Here is a 16,812-nt window from a genome sequence, read left to right as displayed (position 1 = left end):
GACCGGCATCAATGGATTAAGGGTTCTAAAAGAACTGTATAATTTGCTAATTAAAGATCAGAGACCACTTCAGAGGATGCAGCATTTGAGCTGAGCCTATTAAGATAAATAGATATACAGAAGGGCAAGGAGGATATCCAGGTAGGAAAAACATGATAGGCAAAGATGTGATAAAGCATATTGTGTATTTTTGGCAGTAGTAGGCCTGGTATCACTGTGAGCTTGTGGGCAATAATAGGGGATTTTAAAAATAATGTTGAATGACAAAGAGACCAGCCCTTATTCAATTAGGGGGAAGAAACCTAGAGAAAACAGTTATATAGGATAAATCACAGAGGGCTAGAATGGTCAGATTAAGTATTAAATTGGGTCTTAAAGAAGGTATCAATACACAGAAAATGCAGATAATACAAGGAGAGAAAAACTTGGCAGGGGGCCCGAAACACCTTGGCATAAAATGACAAGAACATTCACAAAAAATCCGTACATACAACAATGTATTCTTGCAAATCCTTGTGAATCTCTTTGTGCAGAATAAAAGGTGAAATCAAGCCAGGGATTGTCAGAGCCAAGTGAGGATCTCCTAAGACTGGGAAAAATAACCAGTGCTTCATCAGGACCCATCCCTAAGTGACTCAATAGCCACTAAACTAATCAGCTGACAGGGAAGTCCCAGGCTGGCCTCAGAGGCCAGCAGCTGATCCCTGGTGGCTCAGAAAATCCTCAGTTTAAACCAATTTCTTCAAATAATTAAGGGAAGTAGGGTCCAATGTGGAACAAATTTTCTCCCTGTTTGTACAATTCCATATGTTACCATATGCTAACAAATCACCTTACAAATAGCACACACTTAAATATCTACATTGTACATAAGGAGAGAAGAGAAAAAATAAAAAAGATACTAGAAAAATAGGAAAATTTACCCCTTTTAAATAAAGAAGATTATAAACAAACTTAGATTTGGAATACAAATAATTTTTGAGGTGTTTTCATTAAGGGGTGTTGAATAATGATGAAGAAAATTATCAATATTTAATATAACATTGAATATTTCATTCTGGCATGATGAACTTTTTATAAATATGTACAAGAAATGATTACTTTGTGATTAGAATTAAACCACAGGAGAATAGAGATTGTTGAATGAATTGAAATAATTCAACTGAATAAATATGTCCCTAAATACAGACAATGCAACATAACAAAAAGTACTAAAAACCCAAGTGCATATTGAAATGTAGTATATAATAAAAGCAGTATTTCCATTCAGTGGAGGGAAAAAAATTGACGAATTAATAAATAGTGCTGGGACAACTGGATTACCATTTAGAAAAATATAAAAATATAAATATGTACACTATTTAACTCATACTGTAAATTAGGATAGATATCAAATGAATGAGAGATCTGAATTAGATTTTAAAAAATAAAATAAAACTATCCAAGTACTAAAAGAAAACATGTATGATTTTCCTTAATACCCTGCAAGTGAGAAAAATCTTGCTATGCTTCAAAATCTAGAAGCAATGAAAGATTGATAAATTTAATAATATAAAAGCATGCCAACTATACAAATGCACAGCAAAAACAAAATAAGGAAACAATTTTTTCAGTATGATAATATTTTTGTATGTTCTTATTCTTAGGACATGTGTATTAAGTATTTAGTGATGATGTGTCATAATTTCTACAACTTACTTTCAAGTGGAACAGCAAAACTATGTATGTCTGTAAGGAGATATAACACAAATATGGCAAATTTATTAAAAATTGATAAATGCAGATAGAGAATATAAAGTTTTATCACAGTATTCTTTCAACTTTTTGTTTTAATTTTTCAAACATAAAAAGCCCAGGATCTCTTGATGTGCCACAAAGCAAGACTAGAAAAACTAATGGAAAAAAAGAAAAACAAAAAACAAATGGTATGTCAAAAGGACACAGGAGCCAACCTGAAGAGATCGCTCCTATCAAAATATGACACAATATGAGCATCAAAATGGATAATGACCATAAAATGATAAACACATTGAATGTATCGATATCTATGTGTCCATAAGGATTCTCAAAAAAATAAATAATAATCCATAATGTATGACATCTTACCAGACAATTGAGCCAGTTCCATCAAAGTCACAGGGGGAAACAAAGGGGTAGAGGGTCAGGGAACTACCGTTGACAAGAGTCCTGAGTCATGACAACCCAATGCAAATATGAACTGCATCTGGATCCCGCTTCCAATAAAACAAGTATACAAAGACATATCTGAAGACAATTGGGGAAATTTAATGATTAGGTACAAGGATTGTTTGTTAATTTCCTTGGGTGTATAAGAAATGTCTACATGTTTATGGAGATGCACATTCAAGTACACAGCAGTGAAATAATATGATCTCACGATTTACATTAACTTCAGCAAAATAAGAGAGGGGGAAATAGATAAAGCAAATATAGCAAAATCTTAATTCAATCTGGGTAATGAGTACATGAGGATTCGTAATATTATTCTCTCTACTTTTGTGTATTTTTAAATTTTTTCATAGCAAAAAGTTCTTAAAATATATCTTCCAAAGTTTTACTACAGGCATAGTACAATGTGACTTTGGTTTCTGGAAGGTTCTCTATTCTCCAAAATTCAATTCAAGATTTATTAACAACTTGTGTGTAATAAAAATTTAAATAATGCTTATTTTGTTATATGCCCAGACAGTTTATTGTACTTTTTAGCACTGGGTTGTTGTTTTTTTTTTTTTTTTTGACCAGGAAGGGGATTGCAACCCTCGGCATGGTGTGGTCCGCACCACGCTCAGTCAGTGAGCGCACCAGCACCAGCCATCCCTATATAGGATCCGAACCCGCGGTCTTGGCGCTACCAGCACCACACTCCCCCGAGTGAGCCACAGGGCCGGCCCAGCACTGGGATTTTTAAACACTGATTAAACATTTTTAGCACTGGGATTTTAAACATCCAAAAGCACTGTTTCTGAACATTTATTATATCATTAGAAACAATTTTACCTCAACAATAGATTACATATGTCTTGCTTTCCACCGTTTTCATTTTGCTAATCATTGTACGGGGGAAGACTGCCAGCAAATAATTTTATAATACTCAATGGGAGCATTTCTGCTTAAATATTCCTTGAAACTAATTATTTTGTAAAGTGAGAAGGTTGTTTGCAATTACAATAATCACCCTAATTTATCTGTTGATAAATTCCAGTTTTTAAATACTAGAGGTTCTCAAAACAGAGGTTTACCTGCATTGAAATGTGTTTGTTTCAAAGGACCTTAACTATGTAGAAATGGGTTATTCTGCCATGGCTGCAAACATTCAGTTACTGTTTTATGTCCCCAGTGTGGGGACACATCACCAAAGAGGTGAGGATTCTACTTCCTGAGATGGTCCAAATAATTGCAGAAGCAAGAGTACTTTCTCTAAAGCAAAAAACAGTAAAAAGCAATGATTGCTAACTTTCACTGTTATTTCTATTTTTATTGTTTATAACAGTTAACATTTACTGAGTACTTAATATATGGCAGACATGGTGCTAAACAACTTATACATCTCCTCAGTTTATAAATGCAACGCTGAGACTCTCAGATGATTTGCCTAAAGTCATACAGCTAATAAAGGGTGAAGCCAGTATCCCCCACCATCCTCCTCTATAAATGGGGATGCCACACTTGCCACCACCAATTGTGTGATTTGGGGCACATCACTTGGCCTCAGTTTCCTCATCTGCAAAATGAGGAGGCTGAACTAAATAAATCTCCCAAACTCTGGAGTGATCAGTCTAACTCTCACAAATGCAGTTTTTCAAACGAAAAAAAAAAAATCGTAATGTACCAAGTTTTTAGCAGAAAGGCATCTCCCTGTAACCCGCAAAGTGGCTTTGCAGTGATCACGTAGAGGAACTCTGCTCTACAGAGTTGAAGAAAAATAGTAAATTACATGCAGGGGGTCTTTTCAAAACCTGTATCCAAGAGATGAACACACCAGGATTAGGAAGCAGAGGCATCAACACTTTTGCAAGTGCCTGGGAAGCAACAGATTGGTGAGGAATGCAATTGGGAGTGGGAAGATAAAGGAAAGATTCTGGGGAGAATTATACATGAGAATGTGGAGAAGTATATGTTCAAAGGTGTGGAGAAAAAATCTGAAAGGATTCTCGCCCCATTTCCTGCACCAGATTCCCAATTCTTTCCTTGTTTTTCTATTTGTAAAGAAGCTTAGTGACTGCACAAATTTCCATCATTTGAGTGAACTGTCACTTGCATAACAATTCCTCAATTGTGAGCATTTAAGCTGTCATTCCACTTTTCATTACTCTAAATAATACTGCAGTGAATGTAAAGACATGATGCACAAAATACTTTACCATATTAAGGCTATTTCTTTCGGATAGACTCCCAGATGTAAGAACTATTTGGTTAAAGGGTATGACATGCTGAAGTACCTTGATACATCATATACATAGGAATATACATATATGATCAATTTTCTTAAGAGGTTGTTCCAGTTTACACTGGCACCAGGAGCACTGAAGACATCCTATTATTCACAAGATAGGTTCCGATTTGTCACTTTGGCAGTATACCGACTATTTCACCACCCCTGCTACCTCCCCCATGCCATCCGTTTCCTTTACAAGCCAAGGATCCCTAATATGTTTCATTCTTCAAGTCTTCACACGATAATTCTAGGCAATTCCAAGTGCTTTTGTAAATCCCCTTTTGCTACTCTTCAACACCTCGTAAAGACAAGATAGAGATTCCATAGCCCTGGCTAAGTGCTCTGGGATCCAAGAGAAAGCTAGAGCTGCTTAAAGAATTAGGGAGACTATCATATAATGTTTAATAAAGGAGAAGAAAAAAATACACACACACACAAGTAGATTCCCACTATTTCTCATAAACTGACTGAATCCTCTTCACATGTTGGCAATTTTTAAATAAAAAATGAACAGTAAGTCCTTTGCTTATATTTTGCCATTTGCTGTGTTTTTTGTTTGTTTGTTTGTTTTATTTCGTTTTGTTTTGTTTGGCTTTTGTAGAATGTGGCATAAACCCAATAGAGATTTCAGCTTTATCTAAACAGAAGCTGAAAGAAGGGACACCCCTAAAGACTTCTCAGGGAAACACAGACACACAGCTCAATGCCTGCATAGTTATGTCTGTGCAGTAAATCCTTCTCGATTAATCAGGTTCCACAATGCCTGCGGCAGACACTGGGCTCCCAGACCCCATTTCCAAACTGGAGGAAGGTAAACACCCCTCTAGAATGCCTGGATATAGTTTCTCCAGACCTCTCCTTGCTCTGTCTCATGGGCTACTGGAATAGTTCCCATCCACAGACCCCAAACAGCCCCTCTTCTGGTTATTATGACAGTGGAGTGTTTCAGTTTCTAGATCTTTCTTTAAAAAGAAAACATCCTATCAGCGCCCAGAAATTAGTATCTCTACTTCCCAAAATACAACAGATGATGGTAAATACAGCTCTTAAGTAACTTGTCACATCAAGACAAGTGGCTCTCATCCTGGCATCCAGGATTCCCATGAACTTTCTCATAAGGTTTATGGGCCCCCTTAAATAATATGCTAAATTCCCTCTTTATGAGTTTTCTGAGAAGAGCTGCCAAAGCTTTCACTAGATTCTCACAGGGTCCATCACTCAATAGAGTTCAGTGTCCTCCCAGAGGAGATGCCCAATTCACCCCCACCTCTACCCCAATCTCCTGCACAGCACTGGGCACACACGGGGTGTTCTGTAAATACAGAGTAAATTGAAAAATATCAATTGACCAAACGGTGGTTATATCTAAAGGATCTACAAATATTGCTTAATCATGCTAGAAAAACTGTGGCAGCCAGAGTGCGTTTTTTTTTTTTTAAATGAAGAGTCAACTATAATATCAGCAAGACAGAGCACTTGCTAAGCCACTGGTGAAACATTTCACATTCTTTTTATCTGTATCTTCTCATAACACCATGAAGAAGGACAATGAGATGTGCCAGTGCCTAGAAGATACAATAAATGACCACTAACTGATACGTGGTAAGAAAGCAGAGGCAAAAGATGTATATGGGGACTCATCTGTCATCAGATGGCCAGAAGCCATAAAGGGTCTCTAAGGCTCCCAGGAAGACAGTGGAAGTACCCTTGTCCCAACACACACATAAGCTGGGCTAGACAGCTTTTCCTGCACAGAGCCTTCCCTGAAGAGCTAGAAGGATACAGCTCCAACAATTGCTCCCAGTGGGCTCCTAGGAGAAAGGAGAACCCAAGGGCATCCTCACTGCAGCAGACAAGATGCATGCAGGGCACCAGCCACGGTTTTCTTTCGGGGCGTACATGCATTCACCAACAGGCTCAATAGCATGTCTGAAAGGCAAGAAGGAGAGAGCTCAGCAGTCCCAGCTGAGAAGGAGCTACAAGTCCTTGGAGTCCTGGGTTCTTCTCCCAGGACCCATAATTTGTCCCTTGACTTCCTACATACCCTTCCCTTCCTCCAAACAAAGAGGACAATAAATAGGGTATGTGAGTTCATTTCCCCCTGTCTAGAGAAAGGAAGACTAATGGTAAATTATCTGGCAAGAAATCACCAGTTTATAGAAAAAAAGGAGTTACCAAGAAATCAGCACTAAAGTGTCAGACACAGGCTGCAACCCATTAAGCAGCAGTAAGTAAATCCACACCCGAATCTTTCTAGTTGCTACTATCCAACATTAATCTGATAGACAGGACCTATGTGTGGAAAACTAAAATATCTGGAGAGACAGCCAATGCAGATGGAACAAAATGCATAAAATGAGCTCCTGTCCCCATGAAACTGAAGCCAGCATTTTCTGATTATTAGATTATGCCCTAGAAATGGATTAATGCTGTCCACAGGGGCACTTTTAACTCCATTCTTACTCCCCGGTGCTATGGTATATTTATCTGCAAGAAGCTTCATGAGAGCTCAAGTAACTTAAGAAATGAAATGGTTTTAACTTTGATCCACGCAATGGAACAAAGGCTGCCTCCTGTTCCAAAGCTGACGAAATATATGCTCACTCCCCAAAAAAGACTATGCAGGAGCATCAAGGGATACTGGAGGGAAAGGTCGCTGAGGAAATTGTACTCATCAAAGAGGATGCTACTGTCAGGGGGTGGGGACAGGCAAGTGAAGCTCTCCTCGTACACAGGAACTTCTAAGACAACTACCCATCCTGAATCTGCACCAAAGTCAATAAATCAGAATGCTAATATGTTAATTCAGAAACTGTACCTGTTCTCTACATACTCAGTTTTCCTTTCCCTAAGTGTCATCTCTGGAACGCAAAAATATTTTTGAGAGAAAACCTCACAGCATCCACAGTTGTCCCTAACTAGGACTGATTCCAATGTAACATATTATGAATGTATCATATTATGCTACCAACTCATCCAAGAGCTTTCTGAGCTGTAGCTGGGAATAAATACAGGACCTGAGCAATGCCAAGCACAAAGGAAGCACTGAGTGAAGTAAATACTCTTGGTATGATGGATCCCAAGAAAGACAAAAGAAGAAACCCAACTTGGAAATGGTCCCCCCCTGGAGAATAAAGCACAGAAGAATCTACATTGCCTAGATGGGAATACCTGTCCATGCAAATTTACTGGGGAGCAGCCAGTTTTGGAAACACTGGACAGATAGGATTAAGGGATCTCCCACAGGGCATCAAGAAGCAGTCAATCTGAAACATGAGCAGAGCAGTCCTAGGAGTCAGAACAAAGGAAGATAGATGGCGGCACTGTGGTCTGCACACACAGGTCAGCTATCACCCAGCTTCTAGAGAAGGGGTCACAGGTGTGACAATAGGCCCCACCCTTCAGAGACCAGGGGCTCAGATTCTACAAGGCTGATCCTAGATCTGAAAAGGAAATACACCTGAAGTAAAGGAGGATGACACATCCATCCATGGCAGTTTGAATATCCTTCTGATTAAGGCCAGTTCGAATTTCTGGATCTTCTACTCTACAAACAACCTTCTTCCTTGTGTATTTGACACTCTGAGAGGACTCAAGACCCAGGGAAAAGTGTCCTGTGCAGAAACCAGTACAAGTTCTCAGAATTTAAAAACTGCATACCTCTCATTTTAGTTTAATGAACTGGCAATCTTGGTAATAGGTTTCCTTAAGTCAATTCTTCAGAGACTGACTACAACCAAGATAAAACTGACAAAATTGAGCTTCTGAACACATTTTCTCCTCTTTTCTCTCCATTTCCCAACTGAATCCAATGCTTTACACCCAAGTTACTCTAAAGCCTCATACCCCCAAGTTTCTCAAACTGTAGTATACAAATCACTTTGGGGATCTTGGTAAGACACACATTTGATTCAGTGAGTCTGGGATGGAGCTTGCAAGGCTGTATTTCTAACAAGTCTTCCAATGATACTTGCTGTTAGTCGGCAAGCCACACTCTGAAAAACTAAGCTCTAACCATCTCAAATGACATTTCTAGGCAATTCATCTTCCTAGGACACCTCTGCAAAAACCTACAATGGCTCCCACCACAAGTGGCCCAGACTCCAAACATCTCAGAGACTCTTATCCTCTTTTTTCTTAAATAAATAGAGCAACTAGGGCTCAAAGAGGTAAAGTAGTTAGCCCATTGCTATACGGCTAGGAAGTCATTATTTGAACTCAGAAAATGACCACCAAATTTAGAGTCACAGTCTACTCCTTTATTTTCCTCAACACAGTTAGCACTATCTGAAATGAGCCTGCATGCTTTATTTGTATAGTTTTTTAAAATTAGTCTCCTTCCCTTTCCCTTTACCCACACCTCTAATTTGTTAAGCTCTAAAAGAGCAGGGATCACATCTGTTTTGTTCATTGCTATATCCCCAGTACCTATAACAATGCCCAGCTCATAGTAGGCACTCAATAATATCTGTTGAATAAATAAAGAAATACAAATGAAACAAAACGAATTGTTTCTGGAGCCGGGGACTGGACCCCCCCCCCACACACACACACACACAACCAGGCACACCGCCAGCACCAAGGAGCATACCAAAAACATCACCTCCATGTAGGTGGCCCACCACAGCCACTACAATAACCACGGCTGCTGCAAAAGCGCCTAGACACCACAACCACCACACAGATGCTCCGCCAGCCACTGGAGTGCACTGACACAAGGAGAGTCACCAGCAGAGACCAAAGAAAAGAAGAGGATGTCTCTCTCCACAAAGCCCATTCCAGAGTGACAGATGAAGCATCTGCTCTATGATAATATTGGGGGACATGAACACATCTCTCAGCATTAGACAGATCATCCAGCAACAAATCAGAGTAACCATTACTCTTTCAGAAGGAGAGAAGAAATCTAGGGTTATCAGAGGTGGGAGCAGGGAGGGAGAGGAGGACAGGGAGAGATTGGACAAGGGGCATAAAGAATAAGTATTATTTGTAACAATATATATACTAGTAATATTCATTTGATCAACATATGTCAATGCTGAACCCCAAAAATATGTATAATCAATTATGATACAATAAAAATTAAAAAATAATAAGAATCCTGGCCCTTCTGGAACCTGGAGTTAAGTCATGGGTATCAGTCATTGTTTCCTGAGAAGCCACTGGAGCGCCATAGCACAGATTCCGACCAGCAAGGGACAGACAGATACGATAGAAGGTACCATCCCACCCCTACAAGAGCTCCCAACTTAGTCATGGGAAGGGTCATGGACACACAAAAGATGAGTTAAGCATACGTAGGAAGCAGAAGTTCCAATGCATATGACAAAGTCTGGACAGAACATGATGTTCTGGGTAGGCAGGTCCAGGTGAGATCAGTGGAACTGACATTAGGCCTTATAAGTATGTTCTAGCAGGGAGGGTTGTTGAAGGAAGGGCTGGGTGACCAAGACAGATGATATACCCAATTCCCCAGATTAATTTTCAAACAGGATAGGATACCAGATGTGATGATATTTTTATATATGTCAACTTGGCTAGGTTACTGTCCCCAGTTATCCAAACACTAATCTAGGTGTTGCTGCAAAGGTATTTTGTAGATGTGATTAAGGTTCATAATCAGTGGACATTAGAGAGATTAACCAAAATAATCTGGATGGGCCTGATTCAATCAATTAGAAGGCCTTAAGAGCAAAGCTGAAGCTCCTGTGAAAAAGAAACTGCCTGTGGACAGCAGCCTCGGTTCATGCCTGAGAGTTCCAGCATGACGGCTTGCCCTATAGATTTTGGACTTGTCTAACAGCTCCCACAATTACATAAGCCAGTTCCTTGCAATAAGTCTCTTCATATATACCTCCACTGGTCTGTTTCTCTCACTGAACACTGACTAATACACAGGCTAAGCTGGATGATCTTGTCCTGCTGCTTCTTCCAACACTAGAGCTTTATGATGGAAGGCACCACAATTCTTTCCATTGACATTAAGTGTTTGTTTATATGCCAAACACTGTGCCACCTTAAACTAAGACTATAGATGAGTAAAGGAAACCATACTTGACACCCCATCACTTGAAACATTCTCCCATTGACTGCTGTTATGTGTTTCTATATAAATTCTGGGTTTTCAAATTTCTGTAATGACACTACCTTAGAATCATAAAAACATATTTTTTAATTCTCTCACCTAGGAAGAATGCTCGGGAGCAACTAGAGACAGGTGCTGTACTGTGCCCTCCCTGCTAAAGGTGAAGGATGGACAGGCTCTGACTTCTCAGAGCTTGCAATCTAAGACATTCTGACGTGAATGTACATGTAAGAGAGGGACATCCTATAGATTACTGAGCTGCACACTACATTCCACTGTGGGGCTGCCAGGACTACACTGGACCACCAGAAACACTTCTGCAGGCTTGACATGTGGATGTCTTGCCAAGGAAGTGATGCCTGCATGCCTCCAGTCCCACTCCAACAACTGTGCTTACTAGAGGAACCAAATCATACACCATCAGCTTGCTGACAGCCTCAAGTTCTACTTCCCCTCAAGGCCATCGGGAGGAGAAGTATAGGCTTCCCCTCACCCTCATCTCTAGGGACCAGGAGTCCTTATCTCTGATCCTGTTAACTTGCCTCCATTCAGTGGCCCCTGTCTCCACCACCTAATACACCCATCAACCCAATACACCTATTCAGAAATGCAGCCCAGAACTGCAGACAAAGTACTGAAGTCAGACACAACGGAGAAGCCACAGAATCTTCAGGAGTATATCTCATCTCTCTGAATTCCCATATCTTTTTATTGGTGATTATAGCAATTCATCCTGTAGAGTTGTTATAAAGAATATAAATAAAATATGCAAAAAAGGTGCTATTATTATGTGCTTGACATCCTTATAGTGCTAATATACTCTATGGTATATGCGTGCTTATGTTTGAGGGAGTTCTTAGGGCAAATGATTTAACCTAAGTAGTGAAAGTGGGAGGAAAAAACACGCATATTCCTTTTTTTCAGAAGTGACAGCTTCCTCACACTGACAAAATTGTTAAACAGTCTATAGGCTGTCCATCTTTTAAATGTGCATTGATGTCAGAATGTCTTAGATTGCAAGCTCTGAAAAGTCAGAGCCTGTCTAAAAGTCCAAATATGTTCCCGATGGTGCAAAGGATACAGCTGAAGGATCCAAGAGCAGGATGGGCCCTCTAGAGAGCCACTGGTCTAATCCCTTCAACTTGTTTAGAGATAAAGCAATTGGAGCCCAAAGGCCAAATAACTTTCACCATGGCCAAGGCAATGCAGTCAAAACCCAGTGACAAAGGAATCAGAACCTACAGCTGACTCACACACCTTCCACCAGAAGCCAGGATGCTCTTAACATGAGATGACAATTCAAGTCTTTTCCAAGGCCTTTGCTGACTTCCACAGACACTACATGGTACCTTTGTCAGCCATATCAAGTAAAAATTTTAAAGTACAGCAAGACTCAGAGAACACAACTAGTTCCCAACTATCAGGGAGGGAGGCAGGCTGCTGACAAGGAGGCAGCTCCGAGAAGTGTGATTACAGACAGATGGCATCAGTTAGTTGGAAAAGTTAGAGCTGCATTAAGTAAGGCACCACTAAAAATAATAGGGATCCCAGAGTAACTCAGTGACCTTATGAAGCAGTGCAGTGAGAAGAGTCAGGGCACGAGTGAGCACTGGCCTGAACTGTGAGGCACACAGGAACATAATTTGGGTTTTGGATCCTTCATCTCCCATAAATTGTTACTAACCACCATTACCACGGACTGCCGCCCAACAGCAAGGAGGCTCTCAGCAATACAGGTTGGAAGGCTCACAGAGATCAGCTAAGCCAACACCTTCCTTGACTCCAGCCAGGCTTGACTCATCTCTGCCACATTTTTGACAAGGGGCAGTGCAGCTTCTTGACAACTGTGAGAGAAAGCATCAGCATCCAAAGGCACCTATTCCATTTTTGGCCAGGAACATCCGCTTCATACATCATCCATCAGGAAAGCAACTTTTTTGGCAACCAAGTCAACTGTTGACACTGCTTCCATTTGACCCTAAGATTTTCACACATGCCATCAAACCAGGTCTCCTCTACTCATACCTGTCCTACTGGTTTTGAAATGCAGCTATGCTTACCACTATACCACCAACACCACCCTGTCTAGTTTGAGACTAGAGAGCCAACAGTGTAGAAGAAATGCATCCTTCGTCTGGGATGGAGTTTCTCAGAATGAGTCCCATCACAAGTCAATAAGCTCTCCTCCATAGTCAAAGGCAGTACTCCTCATCCCAATCATGCCTGGGTCCCCAGGGGCTGGGACAAAGGATGTGGGAAGCTGACTGCAAATCTATCCTCCCCACTGGATGGGCAACCCCTGCCTCTCCAACAGCTTCCACATTCTCTCCTGCATTATCTTTCTGTTCCTCAAACATACGAAGCCAGTTCCCACTACGGGACCTTTAATTTACACTTGCTCCCTCTGTTTAGAACACTCAAGTACCATCTAAGCTCTGAGAAAACCCCGACCAGTCTAAAGCAGTGCCCAAGTCACACATCCCAGACACTCTGTCACATTACCCAGTTTGGTTTCCTTCAAACCACTCATCATTGCCTAAAAATATCTTTTTGACTGTCTGTATCACCCCACTGGTTGTTAAGGACAAGGGAGTGTATCTGTCCCATTCACAGCTGTATACTCCATACCTGGCATGGAGTAGATGCTCAATAAATATCTGTTAATTGAATGAATGGACGTCAGTGAGTGACTTTATGATTATGGCTCAGGCCCTGGCATCAGATAGTCTTGGATTCAGATCCTTACTCTGCTGTTTATTAGTGCTGTGACTTTGGGGAAGTATTTAATCTTATGCAAGGTCACACAGCTAATATAATTTTAATACATATGCCCCAGGGTTTTTATGAGAATACATTTCCTTATTTTTAAATATTAGACAGGACTCGAGTTTCCAAACATTACTGAATCACAGTAAGTACTAAATTGACATTGATAGTAATTATCACTCATTTAATGATGGCAGTGACAGCCTATGCCATGCTAGGATGGGTCATTGGCATCACCAAAAGATATCACGTTACTATTTTCAACTTCTGTTAAAAGAAAGAGGCAGGATGACAAAATAGGAATCTCAAGGAGTTTAGAGTCAGAAGACCCTGATGGAGTCTCAGATCTGACAAGCCACTCCATCACTGATAACAGCAGGTGTGATAAGAACAAACAAATGAGTTGGTGTATTCATGTGAAACACTCTAAACTCGAAAGCACTATATTTATGAGTTATCAATATTAGTGAATTTCCTTGTCCATAGTTTAATACCTCTCAGACCCGATAGCTGTGTTCATTTCCATGGACATGTTAAAAGTTATTTGGCTAGTGAACGTCTGCCCATACAGGCACAGTGGTCTACAAATAATTCAGGGCAAAAACTCTCTCTAAACAGCAAACTGGAGGCACCCCTTACCACATAGGGAAACAACAGATAGAATTTAACTTATTAAATGAAAGCAAAGCAGTAGGGTACAGGGCAGTTTAGGTCCAGAAAGCCAAGTTCAAATCCCAGCTACTCCACTAACTGGCCAAGTGATATCGGGAGGTCATAGTCCCTCTCTGGGTTGCTGGATTTTCAAAGAGCTCTTGAACACTCGGCAATCAGAAAACAGATCCTTTTCCACCCCCCGAGACACTGTAATCTGCAATTAGCTGGAGGTGACCATGGGAGAAGTCAAAGCCAGATTAAAGGAGAATCATAATCCACACTAAGAAGTTTTCCTATGAACGGTCTCCCAGGGGTGCAAACTTGCCTCCCTCAGCTATCATGAGCTTAGGGGGCTTGGTGAGCAGTGAATCACTGAACTAAAACAAGACCTAATTCCAGACACTCAGTGTGTGTTGTTTCCCTGTAGGAATTTATCTTTAACATACAAAGACAATATGAGAATGAGGTTTAATACAGAACCTCATTTTACATAAAATTTTCCCCCTCTTCTGAAATCCCCCTCTTCTGAGCCATATCTATGCTAAGAATTCTATTTTCATTTTAATGTTTTATTATTGAAAGCCTTAAACACACACAAAAGTAGAAAGAACAGTACAATGAATGAATCTCCATAAACCCATTATTCAGTTTCAGTTACCGCCAACTTGAGGCCACTCTGGTTTCATTCATACCTAACCACTTCCTCATCAGACCTTTATTTTAAAGCAAATCCCAGACATCATATTATTTCAAAAGTAAATAATTCCGTATGCATCTTTGAAAGATAAAGACCTTTCTTTAAACATAACCACAATCTCACCTGAAAACAATTTATTTCATTAGATAGCCAGTCAGTGCTCCAACTGTCCCTGGCTGTCTCAAAAAAATTTTTAGTTTGTTATAATTAAGATCCGAATAAGGTCCACATACTGCAACTGGTTAATATATCTATTTTTAATTTACAGGTTTCCCCTCTGTTTTTTTTTTTCCATAATTTACTATTGGCAATTATTGAAAAACCTAGGTCATTTTCCTTTGGAGTTTCCTGTAGTTTGGATTTTGCTGATTGCATTTGCATGGTATTGTTTAACATGTTCCTCTGCCCCCTATATCTCTTTTTTTTTTTTTTTTTTTTTAAAGTTTGTTAAATCTAGAGGCTTGATCAGATTAAGCACTATTTGTGGCACGGACACAATGGGAGACACATAATGTCTGGTAGTCTCCTCTTTCCTGTGGTCAGCAGCATCATGGCCTAGATGCATGAGTTAGAGATTACAAAATGATCATGATGTTATCATTCCCTCTTCATCTCTTAGCTGTTCTATTCCTATAAGGAGAAACTTCCCTTCATCAGCTCTTTGGTCATCCTAAGGCATGGTTTGTAAAATGCTTATTTCTTTCTCTTTATTTACTAGTTTTCAAAGTAATGAGTTAATTTCCTAGCATCCTACAAAAGTAACTAATTTTTTTTCTTGAGTAACATTAGAAACTCCTGTATTTAAACCTGCATGATATGTTCCAATCCATTGCTGTATTATCTTTAATGATGTTTGTAGTGGATTGAACGTCCCCCCACCCCCAAACTCATTGAAGCTTGAATTGTGTCACCCAAGTTTTATGCATTAGAAACTTGGCCCCCACTGTGACTGCTGGGAGGGTGGGAAATCCTACTATGGTAAATGAAAGGTGGGGACTTGAAGAGGTGATTAGATTGTAGGACCACACCATATGAATGGATTAATTATAGTGGTCAGGGGCATGGTTCTGAGGGCTTTAAAAGGAGAGTGAATGAAGAGGTTAGTATCTCTCTCTGCTCCACCATTTTTGCAATGTCATACTCTGCCATCACTGTCACCACCACCAAGACCCTCACCAGAAGTGTTCCCTGTGCTTTGGACTTCCAAGCCTCAGAAAGTATAAGTAATAAATTTCATTTTCTTTATAAAATGCCCAATTCCAGGTATTTTGTTATAAGCAACAGAAATGGACTAATACAATGTTCAAACTGTCCTTGCTTTGACCAGTAGAAACTTCTTCAAATTGGTCCCTGAGTCCTTCTGCAACATGACCCTGGAAGTCCTCAATAGCTTCCCTGCTTGCCGGTATGACAAGATCCTCCAGGCACATCCTGTATATCTCCTTCCCCAGACATGAAAGAAAGCAGTCATTTCTCCAAAGAGCCCTTGTTCCTTTTTGTGGAAAATGGTATTTGGCAATCACAATGTGAGCACCAGGAATGTTCATTGCTACTGGGTTGGTCATTATTTCCGGGCCTGGCCAGTGGACAGAGCTAGGACATGCTTTTTAAAAATTTTAAAATGCTCCATGAGTTCATACTGTATGTCCAATTCAAGTTCAGGACAGCAGAGATTTTACTTAATTTCATTGTTCCTATGTTGGCGTTTCCTTCCTCCTACCAACATAATTAGTTGTTCACTCTATCCCACATTACATGTAAGAATCTCAGAATAACAATACCAACACCAATAATGATAATTAAAAAACAGTTTAGAATGTTTTCTGCACGTTTGGTACCTTTACGACATATGCCACTGGGAATGTACAATCAAATCATGTGCTTTAAAGCCAGCTGGTTGAGTTCTTCTCTGTGGGTTATGCCAACCTGCTCAATATACAGTGAGATCTGGTTTTCCGAAAGGTAACTCTAACACCTAGTAATAATTAAGAATATTAACTTACATTCACCAACGATAATTGAACAGGTTAAATCAGAAGACAGGAGACTGGAGAACAGGGAAAGCAACCTTAATCAGAGAAACAGTCTATATTGGACTCAAAGACTATTTCAACAAATTCCACATGATAATTAACCTTTGAAGGGTGACTTATG

At 40.0% G+C, this 16,812-nt stretch overlaps 1 protein-coding gene across 2 annotated transcripts in view; it reads right to left on the bottom strand.

The window, feature by feature from the left end:
* LOC134384812 (carboxyl-terminal PDZ ligand of neuronal nitric oxide synthase protein) overlaps window positions 1–16,812 on the bottom strand; it is a 295,395-nt gene that overhangs the window by 252,132 nt on the left and 26,451 nt on the right. The window lies entirely within an intron of this gene.

Source organism: Cynocephalus volans, chromosome 8 (assembly GCF_027409185.1).
Source record: "Cynocephalus volans isolate mCynVol1 chromosome 8, mCynVol1.pri, whole genome shotgun sequence".
NCBI lineage: Eukaryota > Metazoa > Chordata > Mammalia > Dermoptera > Cynocephalidae > Cynocephalus > Cynocephalus volans.
The sequence above is the reverse complement of the archived record's forward strand: the minus strand, read 5'-3'. Positions and strand labels throughout refer to the sequence as shown.